The sequence below is a fragment of the Natrix helvetica genome (genome assembly GCF_964273705.1).
Source record: "Natrix helvetica genome assembly, chromosome: 3".
In the NCBI taxonomy this organism is placed as follows: domain Eukaryota; kingdom Metazoa; phylum Chordata; class Lepidosauria; order Squamata; family Natricidae; genus Natrix; species Natrix helvetica.
In genome coordinates, this window is record NC_138549.1 from 128433879 (window position 1) to 128451061 (window position 17183).

Consider the following 17183-nt stretch of genomic DNA (forward strand, 5'->3'; position numbering starts at 1 on the left):
TTTTCCTTTTCCCCATCACAGCATTTAGCAGAAATGCATACTGCTGTTGGAATGTAGATATTGGATAGGATACCCCTTGGAGGATAGGCTGTGGCAGTAGAAACTAAGAAACTATGACTGCTAAGCAGGAAGTAGACCTAAAGTTTGAAGACCCAGATGATATTTAAGAACAGAGGATTAGGATGCTAATTATCCAACCTGTTGGCCTCAATGTTGCTATGGAAGTGTTGGAACTTTGATTGAACTCTGGATCATGCAGTAAATATTCTTGACACAAAATTCATATAAAACAAGCATGCATCACTGTTCATTATCATACCACACTTTCTACTTGTGCATTCAGTTCAGCTATGCTTTTTTTTTTTTTTAAGGAAACTGAATTTAGATTTTTTTCCCCAGTGTTATTCCACTGGAGGCCTTAATGAAAAATGTGTCATTTTGCAAAGGATGGACAAACTATGATGATGATCTTTGACTAAACTATACAAAAGGATAGCTGATCGATTTTTTGTTGTAATGGACTTTAAAAAATATGAATGGAAAACCAGGGCCTCTGATGCAGCCAATCACAATATCTATAATAGGAAGACTGTATCTTGCCTTGTATTATTAGATTCAGGTGACCAACCAGGAGCTGTATGCAGCTGAAAGCCTAATTTTTGTTTATGCTAGAATATGCCTATCAAATTCAGGCAGCCTGCAGGCCAGATATATCATACACAGGCTACATCCAACCCAGCTCCCCAAAGGCAAAAAATGTCACGATACGTCACAATACGTCACGTGACGTGATTGAGTTTGACACCCATGTGCTTCACTTTTAGTAGTCCTCACTTAACGGTCACAATTGGGACTGCGAACTTCATTGCTAAGAGACACTTTGTTAAATGAAAGATATGAAAGTTCCAAACTTATGTCACCAATTCTGTTGCAGTTGTTTCGTGTGACATCATGGGATCACAACTTGCGATTTATTGACAGCTTTTCCATTGACTTGATTTGTTGGAAGCTGACTGTGAAGCTTGCAAATGGTGATCAGGTGGCCATGATATGCAATCATTGTAAAGGTGCACTGGTTGTGACGTGCTTGAATTGTGATCACATACAGAATAACACAGTTAGAAGGGACCTTGGCAGTCTTCTAGTCGAGGCCTCTGTTTCAGCAGGAAACTCTATAGCATTTCAGACAAATGGTTGTCCAATTTCTTCTTAAAACCCTCAAATGTTCGAGCACCCACTTCTGATGGCAGGTCATGGCTGTGAGGATGCCCCATATACTTACAAGGACAGTTTTAATTTTGAGTCGTCCTAAATCTGTCATAAATTTGGTTGCTAAATAGGATAATCATTAACTGAGGGATACACACGCACAAGCACTGTGTGTGAGCAGATGTATGTGTATATATTTGTGATTTTGAGTCAACATTGACTCCAGGTGACTCCCTGGACATATTTTCTTGGCAAGATTTTTGAAATAATTTACCTTTGCCTCCTTCCTAGAGCTGAAAGAGAGAGGCTGGCCTAAGGTGACCCGTTTGTTTTGTTCCTAAGGCAGCACTAGAACTCATTGTAGTCTGGTTTTTAGCCTTCACCCTACACTCCTAGATTGGCTTTTCTATTTAACTAAGTAAGTACCTGTACTAAAGCTCAGTAGCAATCACAGATTTCTGGCAGTGCAATTTATGGGTGATTTCCCAAATGCAGGTGCTAGAATCAGCATAGACACCTTCTTCTATCCTTAACTCTTAATTAATTCTTAATTAAATTAATTAAATCTTAATTCTTCTATCCTTATTCTCTATGGCACCACTGCAGTTTTGAAACAGAGGCCTGAAAGATGTTGAAGGGATGCCCTGTGATGTGTGTGGCAGCTCCATCTTCCAGCAGGCTCCAAGAGAACAGGCTGTGTCTCCAATGTGCTTTTTCAGCAATCCCAGTGGAAACATCCTCAAGATTTAAGATTAAAAGAAATCTAAATGTTGGATGCAAAACCAGGTTTTGTATTTGAAATTTTGTTTCTGTAAGCTGCCCAAAGTTACTCTGAGTGAGTTGGGTGGCATATCAGTAATTTTCTTAATAAATAAACAAAAAATAAGTGCAGAGTTATGGGCCATAAGTTGTTTACAGTTTGAATTATTTTTTTAAACAAAAAATCTAAATGCAAAGTTATTTTTTGCATTGAAGTGTACTTGCAGAATTTGGTTTGCTGTTCTTCTAAAGGAGTGCTATGTGATTTCCAGTAAAACAAAAAAACAAAAACAAATAATGTCTCCTGGCAGCTGTTATTGTACATAAAGCCAGCTCCATATACTTTGTAGAGATATAAAATTTAGTGATGCTTAACAAAAAAACAGCTGGCAGGGAACAAAAATCAATAGTTAAGGTATTCTGTAGTAAATTATCTTTCAAAATTGTTGAGCTTTATAGTATTTCCAGCAAGTATGAAACAATGATACAATCTAATTGCTGCATTTCCAGCAATTTTTGCAGTATGTATTATTTTGGCAATCAACAAAATATACCAGCAATAAAACATCTTTCATCATTTTTTTCAGTGTAGTATTCACAGCAAATTTGATACTTATCTTCCATTGATATTTCCATTGTTGCATATTAATTGTCCCTTTACATTCTGTATCCATTTAATCATACAATCTTTTGACTTTTAGGATTTCCGAGTCATATGTCAGTAACAACTTATCAGCCCCAACAGATGTTCTGAGTTTTGTGTTAAAAGGTTTTCAAGTTCAGTCAACTCCCTTTTGTAATTTGTTTTGCACTCTTCTGCAAAAGGTACAGTGGGTTCAGTGGTGGGTTTCAAAACTTTTTGGAACCTACTCTGTGGGTGTGGCCTGCTTTGTGGGAGTGGCTTGCAGGCCATGTGACTGGGTGGGAGTGGCTTGGCAGTCATGTGACTGGGTGGGAGTGGCCAAGACAATGTCACTGAATTCTTTGCCCCAATGGATGAACTACAATAAGATTAAAATAAGTACAAAAATAAATAATACTAACTGCAAAAGAAATAAAAAAATATTGGACACAATTGTGGTTGTAAGCTGAGGACTACAGGCTAACAGAAGGGACCTCTGCTTTCAACCAACAATGTACAGTCTTTCCAGGAAGGATGAAAAACAGGAAAGATATAAACAAACAGATATAGTCTTTCATCCAAGAAGTTAGTTCAAGAATGAATGTCATAGGTAGATTCCCAGATTTCCTTTTTCTGAAATTTAGTTCACAGTTCCAAAGAACAGGAATATATGAATTAAGTTCACTACTTAGGTCGATCCAAGTAGCTATTCAGAAGTTAGAGGTTAGAAGCAATGGTAAAGCAAGATATGGAATTAAAACCAGAAATATTTTGTTGGCTATTTGAAAGGGAGTACAAAACATATTTAATTTTACACATGTTAGCAGCTGCTGGAATTGCGTTTGCACAACAGAGGAAAAACAGAGATATGAAAATGAATAAATATTACAATGTGCAGGAATAAATAAATTGACAATTAAAATCAAGAAGGCTTGGAATACTTTTTCATGTGGGATTTGTTTTAGCAATTGCTAATTAACAGAAACAGAAATTAGAAATCCAAAGGTATGAAAGAAAACACCAATTATGTAAGGAAAGGTCACTAAAATGTATAAGGAAATATTATTAGTTCTTGATCATTATTAATGTATAGATAACTGCGGGACATTACACACCCACACCCACATAAACTATGACAGTGCCAGGAAAACATCAAAAAATAAGAATCCCCCCCCCCAAAAAAGACTGCAAATGAAACCAGTTTTTTCCCCTAACCCTAAGGATAGGAAAGACAAAGTCACTGGAATAAAAACCATCAAGGCATTGTGGGAAATTATAAATGAAGTGCCAGGAAGCTCACAGAACCAGCAACCACCTCAGAATCACCTAAACAACCAGGGTGAAGCACACTAAATATGGCAAAGCTGCCTTGCACCAACCTATGCACAATAAATAAAATATTCTTTAAAATAACATTAAAAGAATACAAGAAAAAAAACCCGGGTCACTTACCAGCAGGTAGAATCAGCAGCTCTGTGATGCAATGGATGCAGCAGGGAGCAGGCAGGCAACGAGGCAGCAGGACAGGTAAACTTACCGGCTCGGATAAGGATTGTCGGTTAGCTAGGCACGCTGCCTGGCAGGCTTAGCCAGCCAGGCGAGGCTGGAGAGGGGGTGTGGGGGGCTTTCGGCTGTGTGGCGTAAGCCAGCTTGCGTAAGCCTGCCACCGCCGCCCACCTGCTTTTGGCCCGTGGCATATGCCAACTTGTGGCTTTCACGAGGCAAGGCCTGAAAGTGTTCCCTCGCAAAAGCTAGCCTGCTGCTGCCACCGCCACTGCCCACCGGCTTTCGGCCACGTGGTGTACACCAACTCGCAGCTTTTGGAGGCAAGGCCTGGAACGCCTTCCCTCATGAAAGCCGCGAGATGGCGTAAGCTAGCCTCCCGCCACCCCCCCTTGCACTTAGTTGTTTACCTGAGGGAAGCAGCAAGCTGCTGGAAGGCGAAACGAAGCGAAGGAGGACCGATCAGCAAGTGCAATGCAACAGCTGCTCGGGAACGAGAAAGACTCTGGCGCCACACTTTTAAACGGGACGCCTCCAGCCCACTCACTGATTGGCTGAACTCCAGCCAATCAGTGAGCAGTGGGCTGGACGAGTTTAGTGTGGACAGGCGGAGGAGCGAGTGAGCTGCGATGGGACAGCCAAGGCGAGTGAGCGACAGGGCCAGGGCAGGCGTTCCGGAAGTTACTTCCAGGTCCACCGGTTGAACCTCCTCTCACCAAATCAGTAAATTTCACCAACCGGTTCTCTCGAGCCGGTGCGAACCGGCAGAAACCCACCACTGAGTGGGTTTGACCATCCCAATGAAACACTCAAAAGATTTCATCTTTGTTTTATTAAGTCTTGCAATTGATATATATTATTACCTCTCCCTGGATACATTTTGGTAGATACATGTTCATAACAATAAATATTTAGTATTGAAGCAATGGGTGATAAACCCAGACTTAATTTTCTTCTGCGCTTATCCCATCATTTTAGTGGGCTGGTTATAGTTGTGCTGTAATATAATGTACACTTCTCTTTGTATTCAACCAAAGATTAATACATCACTTTCTGGGAATCTTGATCCGCACGTAGAAATGATCCAGTTTTAGGGTAATATAATCCAATCTGTAGTCCAAGTTAAAAAATGGCAATAATTACACCCCAACGAGGCTGTCGAAGTGATGTCCCGGTGTTTGGAAGCCGTCGGGGTCTGGATGGGGGACAACAGACTTAAACTCAACTCCTCCAAGACTGAGTGGCTGTGGCTACCGGCACCTCGGTTCAGTCAGCTGATTCCATCGCTGGCCATAGGGGGCGAACAATTGCCCCCTGTGGAACGGGCGTGCAATTTGGGCGTCCTCCTTGATGCCCGGCTGTCAATGGATGACCATGTGGCAGCCGTGGCAAGGGGGGCGTTCCACCAGGTTCGCCTGGTGCGCCAATTGCGCCCCCTACTGGACCGGGATGCCCTACGCACGGTCACTCACGCGCTGGTGACGTCCCGCCTGGATTACTGCAACGCTCTCTACATGGGGCTGCCCTTGGGACGCGCCCGGAGACTGCAGTTAGTTCAGAACGCAGCCGCGCGGGCTGTGATGGGGAGTACGAGGTACTCCCACGTAACACCTCTCCTGCGCAAGCTGCACTGGCTACCTGTGGTTTTTCGGGTGCGTTTCAAGGTGCTGATTACCATCTTTAAAGCGCTCCATGGCATGGGACCTAGTTACTTGCGGGATCGCATCCTCCCACACACATCCCTGCGGCCAATTCGCTCACACAGAGAGGGACTTCTCCTGGTGCCGTCCACTAGGCAATGCCAACGGGCGACACCAAGGAGTAGGGCCTTCTCTATGATGGGCCCAACCCTCTGGAATGACCTCCCCCCCGACATCAGAACCACTACTGACCTCCGCTCCTTCCGGCAAAAATTGAAGACTCACCTGTTCCGATTAGCAGGCCTGGCATAATTACAACTGTTCCTCCTGGCAAATGCACTATTAACTGGTTATTTTAGGGGTATTGTTTTTAATTTATTGTGTGTGTTTAAGGGGTTTAAAATTTAAATTTATATTTATATATACTGGCTCTGTACAGTTCTTTTAATTCCATTTTAACCTCCTCCATTCCAACTGTACATATTCAACTTTTTATTGTATTTTGATATATTTTGTATGGACTGTACACCGCCCCGAGTCCCTTTTGGGAGAGGGGGCGGTCTAGAAGCACGGTAAAATAAATAAATAAATAAATAAATAAATAAATAAATAAATAAATAAATAAATAAATAGTATTATTTTATATTGCCTGGCTACCTCATTCTTTCCCATTTTGCACAATTGTAAATTTAACCTTTCGTCTTTTATTTAACTAAATCAAACTAGTTATTTTTTTCTCACTCATTTAATATTTCTCTTCCATTTAAGATGTTTAAGTAGAACTCTAGGAGTACTCTGCATTAATATGCTTGTCATGTTTGTATCCTCCAGCATCTACCTTCACCTGACCAGCCAAGGACAGACTTCTGAACTGAACATAAAGAGAAGACAACTAGGTTACAGAAAGACATTTCATCGTCTTGTTATGTTATAGAACTGGCTTATACCAGGCAGTCGAAAACATACCCCTGGTGCAATTGCTTCCTTCCCTGAGCTATATAGTGGCCCATAAGTCCCAAAAAGCAGATCCTATAAAATTTTGCAGCTATTATAATTCACAGCATGCAGTTCATTCTCTGACTATTCTTTCCTGATTAGTGATGTTATCAAGGCACCACTTTCAAGCTAATAATTCATGGAGGCAAGTCCAGGCTGACATTAATGGGACCTTCACTGATTTGTAGCTTTTCTGATTTGCTGGCATGCAGGTGAGGCAGAAAGCCATTTAGACAAACACAAACAGGACATCTGTAATGAGAAGAAATCCAAAGAAGAGAGGCTAGAAGGAATTTTTAAAAATGGTACTCATGTTTATTCCAACTGTGATGCTTGAATTCACAAGGTCAGGCTATTTGTTCTTCTAGTTTAATATTTGCTACTTGATTATTGGTAATTAGAATCAATCAATAATTTGAACCTATGATTGATTTCACTACAAAAACGTCTTTGTATCCCTGAGCAATGGATCCTTTATTAAGTATTTAACTACTCTTGAAAGTATTAAGGTATATTACCCCCAAAAGTTCACATTACACTGGAGGTATCACAATAACAAGTAGGTATCTCTGCCTTGTCTTATCTGTGATCCAAGGTTCTCTTGAAACTCTGTTTCTGATAATGTACAGATAGTCCTTGATTTACAACAGTTTAAACTTATGATGGACCCTGAAAAAGAGACTTATCCCATGGAATCAGAGTTCCAATAGCTGCTCCCTCAGCAGTCACGTGACTGCATTTTAGATTCTTGGCAAATGGCTGGCATTTATGGCCATTTTCAGTGTCCCAATTTACGACATTCTTGCTGGAAAGCAGAGTTGCTTTCTTGTTTTCAGGAAAAACTGCCAGTAGTGAACAATAGGTTCACTTAACAACTACTGCAAAAAAAAAAAAAAAAAAAGAAGAAGAAGAAGAAGAAGTTGCACAATTATGTACAGCCATGTGGTGACCTGCTTTATGACCACAACATTAATAGCATGGCAATTGTTTGTTTTTGTAAAAAAAAATCTTTAGGTATTTTAAGGGAGTATTGAAGTCTAACATTGACAGGTCCTCAAATTTGAGGTTGGTCTCCTTAACAGTTGCTTTTCCATGGTGACAGCATGGAGAGATTATGAAAGGAGAGACAGAGAGAGGGCATAAAATATACATTAAAATACTAATTACTGCGATGGCACCTCGTTATTGGCTGTGCTTTCTTTTGTGTCTGATTTTTTTTCAAACAACCAAATTCTAATTTGTTTTTTTTGCTGATTCTTTCAATCATTTTTCTATTTTTATGTATACATAATGATGTAAGTATGATATATTGTTGCATATATTTACTGTTAACTGTAACATTTGATGACGGCTGTCCTTATGTTAACCAAATGCTTTTATTGTACTACAAGGCAGCAGAAATATTCTGTTTGGAAGGAAAAGAGACAATAAGAAAAAAACCTCCAACAAACAAAAACATATTTAAAAGAACTGTGAAAAAAAACAGCTTTACAATTACTATTTGCCTCATAATCAAACATAAGAACAACAATTAGCTTTGTTAAATTAAAACACTACGCAGTGAAAGGGCAAAACAAAATGTCAGGTTTTCATCAATCCTTAGTATTTATTGTTGTACTCAGTGTGTAGAACATTCTAATGGAGTCTTTTCTGAAAGAGTTATTTCTCATGACCATGTCCACCTTGCGTAATCGTAAGCTCTTCACAGAATTTAGTTGTTTGAAAAAAAAAGTTAGAACTATGATGGATGCCATGGCCAAACATGGCATTCTAGATTGTTGTTTGTTGGGAATAGGATGCTTGCAGAGCCCATCATGTATTGGATATTTTTAACGAACCTAGTTCCACTGAGATCTTAAAGCAACGGTCTACAATGTTAGGTTCCTGTATTCAGCTCTGTAGAGAACAGCTATTATTTTGAATGCCTTCAGCTATTCTGAGGATGTTCTCTGGAGTGCAGCTAATCTTTCCTAAAGGAAACTGCACTAAAATGGGCACAAAGGATAATTTAGTGCCAACAATTAATGGAGCTCACAATCCATTTACACATATCCAGTGGCAATTAAATTGTGATGCTCAGAAATCAGAAGAAAACTAGTCTTTATTTCTGGGTTGTTGTGTGTAGTGTAGTGTTGAAGAAAAACATTTTTCCACGGGGGGCGTATATACTTCTGAAATAATAATAACAAAACTTATAGAGCAACCTTCTCTAATATTGTGAAATTCAGAGATGTTGGATGATCACTTCCATCACCTTCCCCTTAAAGAATATCGTTGGCCTATTTCAGTGAAACAAGAGGGAAACATTTCATTGTTAAAAAGTAACATCGTTTTTGTTTGTTTGTTTTACGGTTGCATGAATATCCAGTTATTAACTTTTAGTGAATTCATTGGTTTGTACCATTGCTTGTTTAATGGAAGTTGTTGCATTAGGCATCATACTAACAGAGATGTGAACATTTCTCTTCTAGTTCTTGCTATAATTGGTTCTGGTGTGGCATCCTCATTTCATATTATGAGGTGAAGGAATCATTAAACTCACCTGGAAGGCAATCATACGCATAACATTTTATACATGTTAACTTCTAGTATCCACACTTCACAAAAGTTACTTAACAAGACCCATAAAAACCTAACCTGTAAAACTGAATGAATTGAGCTTCATCCTAGATTTGGGTCATTAATTGGGTGGTTTCAGTGGGAACGTTTATTATAGAATCACTGTGCCTCATCCATAGATTTTTACTGTGATGGTAGTGAAGAAGTTGAATGCATTACTATGTTCAATTTTCAGGCTTTCCATAGTCATCACTATTTCTCTCTTTCCCCCCCATATCATTTAAAATTCAGTAAGCAAGGAAAAATGAAATAGCTGCATTGTCCTTTTATCAGCTATGCTGGAAGTTATGTATCTCCAAGCATCCAATGCCATTGGCAGGATGGACAAGGCCCTCCATATCTTGGGGGGGGGTGGTAGAGCGGTTCCATAGGGTAGCATTATACCCCAAGTATGCACTAGTGGAAGCCTTAAGGCTGTTTCCATCCTCATAAATCTTGACTGCTGCATTTTGGAGTATCCAGAAAAGGAGCAAGGGAGCATGCAAGAAACATGCATCATAATGTCATAACACAAGTTGCATGACTTGGGTACTTTTGTCAAACATTGGGATGTAAATATATAAGGACTGAGTTGTGTTGTGCAGTCAGTGTGTTATTCTTTTCTTATCACTTTGACTTGTGGTTAATACCCCTGATTGCACTGCACAATTGCTCTTGAAAGTTGACAATAAGTTATATTTTTTAAAGTGTCAGAAAGAGGAACATTATTAAATACCAATCATACTAATTTGCATTCAATTTAAAACAAAATTGAAAGTGGTTGTTTTTTCCCCTGGCCTTCTTTTTCCCCCAAGCTCCTAACTCCTCTTACTTTTGGAGGGGCTGCTTTCAGCAACTCACTCAGAAACCAGTCAATCAGTCTGAAGGAAGTTGTGCAGCCTGCCAAAGTGATTTGTATGAGCTCAGTTCTCACTGACTGATCAGATTCTGCAAAATAGAAAAACAGCCAAATATGATTTGGATTGGTAGAAGGCACATTGTTATTCCCTGCAGCAAAATCTGGCCTAAGAAGCAACGGTTCCTAAATATTGATGTTCTTGGCTTTTTTATTTAGGCATTGTACCTGCACCATCCATATCACTTCTTTAGCACACAGCCCTGGCGCAGTAATTACATTTAAAATCCCCAAATAGATAAGAAGGAGAAACACATTGCCGAGTGAATGTCAGTCTCATCAAAAATTGAACGTTTCATGCTGTGTTGACATTACAGTGTTCCCTAAATATCATAAAGATCCTCTCGCTAATTAAAAGTACCTCTGTGTTTATTTATAATAGGTAGAAAGCAGGATGAAAAAATAAATAATATTTGGCTCCACATTATTTTTGCTTGTAGCTGAAGTGGAGAACTTCTTGCCTTCAGATTTGGTGGAGCCTGAGAAGAGCTTCTGTCTAGCTCACAGTGACCCAATTTGATCCTCACTCTGGGCACAGCAATTATTTCTTTTACAAAGTTTACATTGACATTAATAAAAACTCCCCAGTCCTACCCCATCTCCATCCCCCAAAGCCTTTGTGCCATTTATAAAGAAGGAGGTGGATTTCTGAGGGAAACTGTAACTCTGTTATGACCCTCCAGCCTGAAAACCACACTCATTGCAATTACAAATAAGACTTGACATTAAAAAAGGGAAAACATCGGAAGAAGAGGAGGGATGGGGAAAAGGGAATGGAAGCTACATATGAATGAACATATGTATAAGACCATGCGATTGCTGTGCCTCTCCCTCTTTGTTTTGCTTATATCCAGCACTGACGTGGGCTCCCAAAAAGAAATAGTTATAGTTGGAGAGGGAAACTTTCCACTCTGTGTTTAAAATGATGATCAGTCATCTGAGCCTAGCCTATATTAGCTGCAATGGTGATCATGATCCCTAACTTTCCTTTTTGATCTCCTGAAAAATTACGGCCTTTCAGAAAACATTGTGATCAGTCCTCTTCTCCCTTTGGGGTTGACAGCCGCTTAGAGGCTCATTCCAATTGGCCCCAGGAAAGAGAAACAAGGAAACAGCACCAGTTCTTTGATTAGGAAGAAATATTACAAGAAAGGAGCTATGGGATACACAGTGGTGGGATTCAAATAATTTAACAACCGGTTCTCTGCCCTATTGATTTCTTCCAACAACCAGTTCACCAAGCTACTCAGAAAGTTAACAACCGGTTCTCCCAAAGTGGTGCAAACTGGCTGAATCCCACCACTGGAGATACTGTAGTGCAGTGATGGCGAACCTATGGCACGCGTGCCACAGATGGCACACGGAGCCATTTGTCAGGGCACGCGAGGCGCTGCCCTGTTAGCTGCCCAGCGCGCATGCGCGCACTGGCCAACTGAGTTCACCTTTTTAAAAGCCATTTTTCACCCTCCCCAGGCTTCAGAGGCTTTATAGGAGCCTGGGGAGGGTGAAAAGAGCCTCCCCTGCCCTCCCAGAGGGCCTCCGGAGGCTTCAGGGACCATTCGGAGGCTTCCCTGATGCCTTTGGAGTGCTTAAAATGACCCTCCGAGCAACCCGGAAGTCACTTCCGGTTTGCTCGGAGGATCCTTTTGAGCCCTCCGAAGGCTTCAGGGAAGCCTCTGAACGGTCCCTGAAGCCGCCGGAGGGCCTCCGGGGGTGGGCGGGGGAGGCTCTTTTCACCCTCCCCAGGCTCCTATAAAGCCTCCGGAGCCTGGGGAGGGTGAAAAAAGCATGTAAAAATGGGAGGGGGGGGTTCGTGCATTGTGCACGCATGCGCACTGGGGGGGTGTCACACATTGCATTATGGGTGCAGCAAGCCCACACATGACCCCCCGTGCGCTCCCCCCCACTTGTGGCACGCGAGCCAAAAAAGGTTCGCCATCGCTGCTGTAGTGTATGTTACAGTAAACTTTTCTCAGTTCTTATTTACTTTGCTGTTTTATAAGGCTAATGACTTTTGATAAATCCAGATTATTTCAGATGACCTGTCTCTGAGACTTTTCCTCATATTAAGATTGTGCTTCACAAAAAAAATGTGGATGGGATTCTTCTCTAATTCCTCAGAATGCATAGTCATAGAATTAAGTCTGACACATTGGTAGTCAACAAGCTAGAGAAAAACATATCCCAGAACTTCCCAAATGCCTCAGTGCAGGGAAGGCTAAAAACAAGAGTAACAACAGGAAGATGGTCTTTATCAAACATATGAATATTTGTGTCACCGAATATCTCACAATCTAAGAATCTCGGAATACATTTTGTAAGCCACCGTTGTCGATCTTGCCTTCTTCCTGACAAATTTCAACACTGGGAAAGCATACGTTTCTTACTTTGAAGGCCATTTTAGATTTCTGCTTGGTTAACGGGACCTATGTATTAATTTAAAAAATATGGAGGGGAATTAACAATTAACTATTGTGTCACAGTAAAAATGCCCTGCAAGCCATCAGTAGAACTTGTCCAGTGGTGAAATTCAATTTTTTTTACTACCGGTTCTGTGGGCGTGGCTTGGTGGGCGTGGCAGGGGAAGGATATGGCACAATCCTGATTACCTCCCCACTCTGGGGCCAGCGAGAGGTGGTATTTGCTGGTTCCACTACCGGTTCTCCAGAACCTGATGAATTTCACTCCTGAACCTGTCTAATTAAACTAGTTGATGGTGTGAGAGGCTAATGGAAGTAGGGCTGTGCTCAAAACCACAGATGACATTTCTACACAGGCTTCTCTTGTTCCCTTCCCTACAGCCCACCTTTCCCAAGGACCTTGGTCTCTAAAATACTTCTCTACTGCTCAGATACAATTTCATACTGTTATGTCTTTCACATCAAGGCTAATCTCCCCACCCCATTTAGGACATTACTGCAACTGATATGTGATCCCTGATAAGACATCGGCATGACCTGACCTTATTGGTTATCATTGCTTTTCAGTCAATCTCTGTTCTTTTCATTTCCAGATAAAAGCAGAGAGAGTCAGGCTGAGGAGAGGCATCCATAACTAGATTGCTAAATATGATCTCCAATATTATTTTGCCCTTCATCTGGTAAGGATAGGTAAGGTCTCAATTCAGCGTGTTCTTAGATCTTTCTCCAAGTGTGCTTTCTCTTCAAAAAATGTCAAGCATGTGTAGGCTTGGATTAATTCCTACTAAATAAAAGGCAAATATAGTATATATTTGGCAAGGACTGGATGGAAAATTTTAGAAAGGGGTAGTTGGGGACTGGAGCATCAAATGGCAAAAAAGGAAAATGCCACTGCTGATCCTCTATATATGCCCCTGAGTAACTTCTTTGAAAGTGTACCATAGATCAAAGAAAAAATTGCTTCATGGTGACAGCAGCCTTCATTTAGGAAGTTATTTAAGCATGCATTTAATTTAAACATGGGAATTAAGCTCCATTTACTCAATGGAGCTAAAGCACATGATTACATTTAACCAGAAGATTAAATACTGTGCTTAGTGATGCCATGTTTGCTAAGAGCAAAAGTGTTCAGAGTCAGGGAGGACTCGAATAACTGGAGTTGAAGGATTAAAGAGCATTGCTACTTCTGTTGTTGAGGGCAATGTTCCCAGGGTGGCCACTGCAAATATACCTGAGTTATAAGCTCAGGGTTGAAAATTATCCTTCCTGTGTGTGAATAGAAAATGGATTTGCCATAGAAAACATTGATTCCATTCCCTCTTTTCCAACTTGAAAAAGGTGTAGATCAGTGGTTCAAAAAGGTTCAAATTGCCCCCATTAAAATTAAATTGCCCCCCTGTGGAGCGTTGGGAGCCACTGGTGTAGATTTGGCTTTGATTAGCTCAGATATGACTGAGACATAATTCTATGTTTATGAAGCCCAATTGTTAGCAATTCAGAAAAGCTAAGCAACAGCTGACCTGGACTAACAATTTTGGTGTAATATATGTTAGATGGTACATTTGATACAATGAAAACTGTGCTGTGTGATTTTGCATGTAAGTCTTAATACAGAATTAGAAGATGGAACATTTCCCAAATATAATTGCACATTTACATTGGTAAATGTGGACTTGAGAGCAATCGTATCCATTGCTTCATCCAACCCATGGGATGGAGATGAGACCCAATTGTTGTTTCATTTAGATTAGAGTGATTTCTTTGTAATAATGCTTCAGCCCAGAGAAGAAACATAAATTCAAATCTAGAACATGTGATTTTAAATTTCATTAACTACCAGATAAGAAAGCACTACTTTTACTTCCTAATTTGAATCCTGAGTGATAATTAAAGAATAAAAAAATAAAATGAACTAGAGAAATGCTTCATTGGGACTTCATGAATTAGGAGGCTTATTCGAGATTGACAAATGGACCAACATTGTCCTTTTAAATCCAGAGATGCAAAATTTGAGAGATCTATGAAAAATAAATTGTACTAGAAGATTTTGCATGTCCCATTTTAATCTGATACCAATTTAATCTAATTTGGTGAATAGTTAAAGAGATTATCAACATTTATAAACAGAAACAATATAAAAAGTTAAAACAATCACCATAATTTAACAATTAAAAGCCTGATGAAAGTGATATATGTTTGCAGATTTTCAAAATGCCAAGAGAGTGTGGGCAGATTAATCTGTGAAGGGACTTTAATGAAAAACTATTGTGTATCCATGAAATAATCTGCTTATTTCTATATTCATATGTGAAAATCCCTAGAAAGCCATTTGAAATTCTTCCTACGCATATGAGTTGCCTTTTTTTCCTAGATCCCACTAAAGATAGAACTGAGCTTTATGCATGTTACTACAAACGACGCACATATGCTCATGGAGCTCTTTGCTCCTATTTTACTATAAGCCATTGGTCAATTTTACACAAGAACCAAATTATTCAGATTTATTTGCCAGTTCAGATAACCCATTAGTTCTGTGATTGGTTAAAAATTCACCTGATACATTGGCTTTTCACAGTGTTAGCTGAGATACTGTAAATCAAATGGTGGCAAGCTAACTTGACAGGTTTAATTCATTGTGGGGTTCAGGAGTGTGGCAAGTAGCACTTTAAAATAAAGAGGATTGGCTTCTTTTTGAGACGGTAGACCTTTCCATATCACATCTACTCTCCAGTCAATCCATTCTTGCTTAAAAACAGTGCTAATTAACCCCCACCCCCACCCCCCAAAACCCAGGCAAGCATAAAGGCAGCCTAGATTTGGACCTAGCCAGTAAATGTTTGGGTGATGTTCAATTGATTGAAGTTAAAGAAAGAAGTACTATGGTTTTTCCAGTTGCAATGTATGGCTGTGAAAGTTGGACCATGAGAAAGCTGAGTGCCAAACAATTGAGGCCTTTGAACTATGGTGATGGAGAAGGCTCCTGCGAGCCCCTTGGACTACAAGGCAGTCAAACCGGTCAGTTCTAGAGGAGATAAACCCTGACTGCTCTTTAGAAGGCCAGATCCTGAAGATGAAACTCAAGTACTTTGGCCATCTAATGAGAAGGAAGGACTCACAGGAGAAGAGCCTAATTCTGGGAAAGATTGAGGGCAAAAGAAGAAAGGGATGACAGAAATGAGGCAGCTGGATGGAGTCACCGAAGCAGTAGGCATGAGCTTAAATGATCTTCAGAGGTTGGTAGAGGACAGGAAGGCCTGGAGAAACATTTTCCATGGGGTTGTGATGGGTCAGATACGACTTTGCAACTAACAACAACAAAAAAAGAAGCAAATATTGGAGCACAGCAAAACTTATCTTGGAAAAAACTTCCATTGGTCAACATCTACAACCTTAAACTGGACTCAATACCCATAAGCAATTGGTGCAACACCCTCAGAACTGTATCATATTGCTATTACGTTAGTCACCACATTTGCCTGTTCAATGTCCTATGGTATGTTCCAACATAAGAGGAGTACATCGCAGTGATTGAATCAAAGACCATGACTACTGTAGGCAGGTTATTTCAAACCAGGTGGGATCATAGATGGTGCATCTGCCAAAAATGAGCCTAGGCTTGTTTTATTATTAATATCAATTGTGCCTCTAGCAGTAGGCCATTACAAACATCTTGATGAAAATTCACACTTTTTGGTTTTTCCTATTCTTTCTGATGTACTCAAGGGCAAATTCCTGTCTCCTACAGAGAGCTGGCATCGTTATAGTTACAGAATCTTGGCACATCTTACATATTAGTCTCTGGATTTTTTAAACCTGCTAATGCAGCAATATTCTGCATTAGATGATTACTGCTGAAGAGTGCCACAAGTTTCCCCGCCAACACTTCTTCTTTTTTAATTGATACAACTGACTTAGTGAAGAGTGAGTTTTATAATCACTGTACAAAAAGCCCTGAGCAACTCTTCTCTGCAAACTTCGACCCTCATTCTTCTGCTGTAGCTTTTCTGTTACCAAATCTGCCACCATCTTAGTTCCTTTTGTTTTGTTTTAAATTAGTCCTCCACACATATAGAGTGGACTAATTTGGTATCTCAAGATAGCCTCGTCAAAAACATAAACTCGTTTTTATGAACATCCTTGCATTTCCTAGTTCTACCCTTAATTTAAGATGCATGCTGGAATTCATTTTTGCTAAAATGCCCATTCGTTAATTGTGTACCTGGTTCACAGAAATCTGCAAAGTTTAAAAGCTCACTGGATGGGTGCATTCAGAAATTGCCAGTTAAATTTGTCTTGAAGTAGAAAAAAAATGAAGTAGAAATCCTACTTCTTGATTAAATATAGGGACACAGGGCTAGGGATGCTTGTTTCAAGGTGACTGGTAGTTTCTAGTATTATAACCTTTGCTGACAAAAATGGAAAAGGACTAACCTAACTATACATTTTCGACGTATTAGATCCATAAAACTTAAAGCTAACTTTTTGAGGTAAATTAATACTTTGGGACAAAGTTTGAGCAA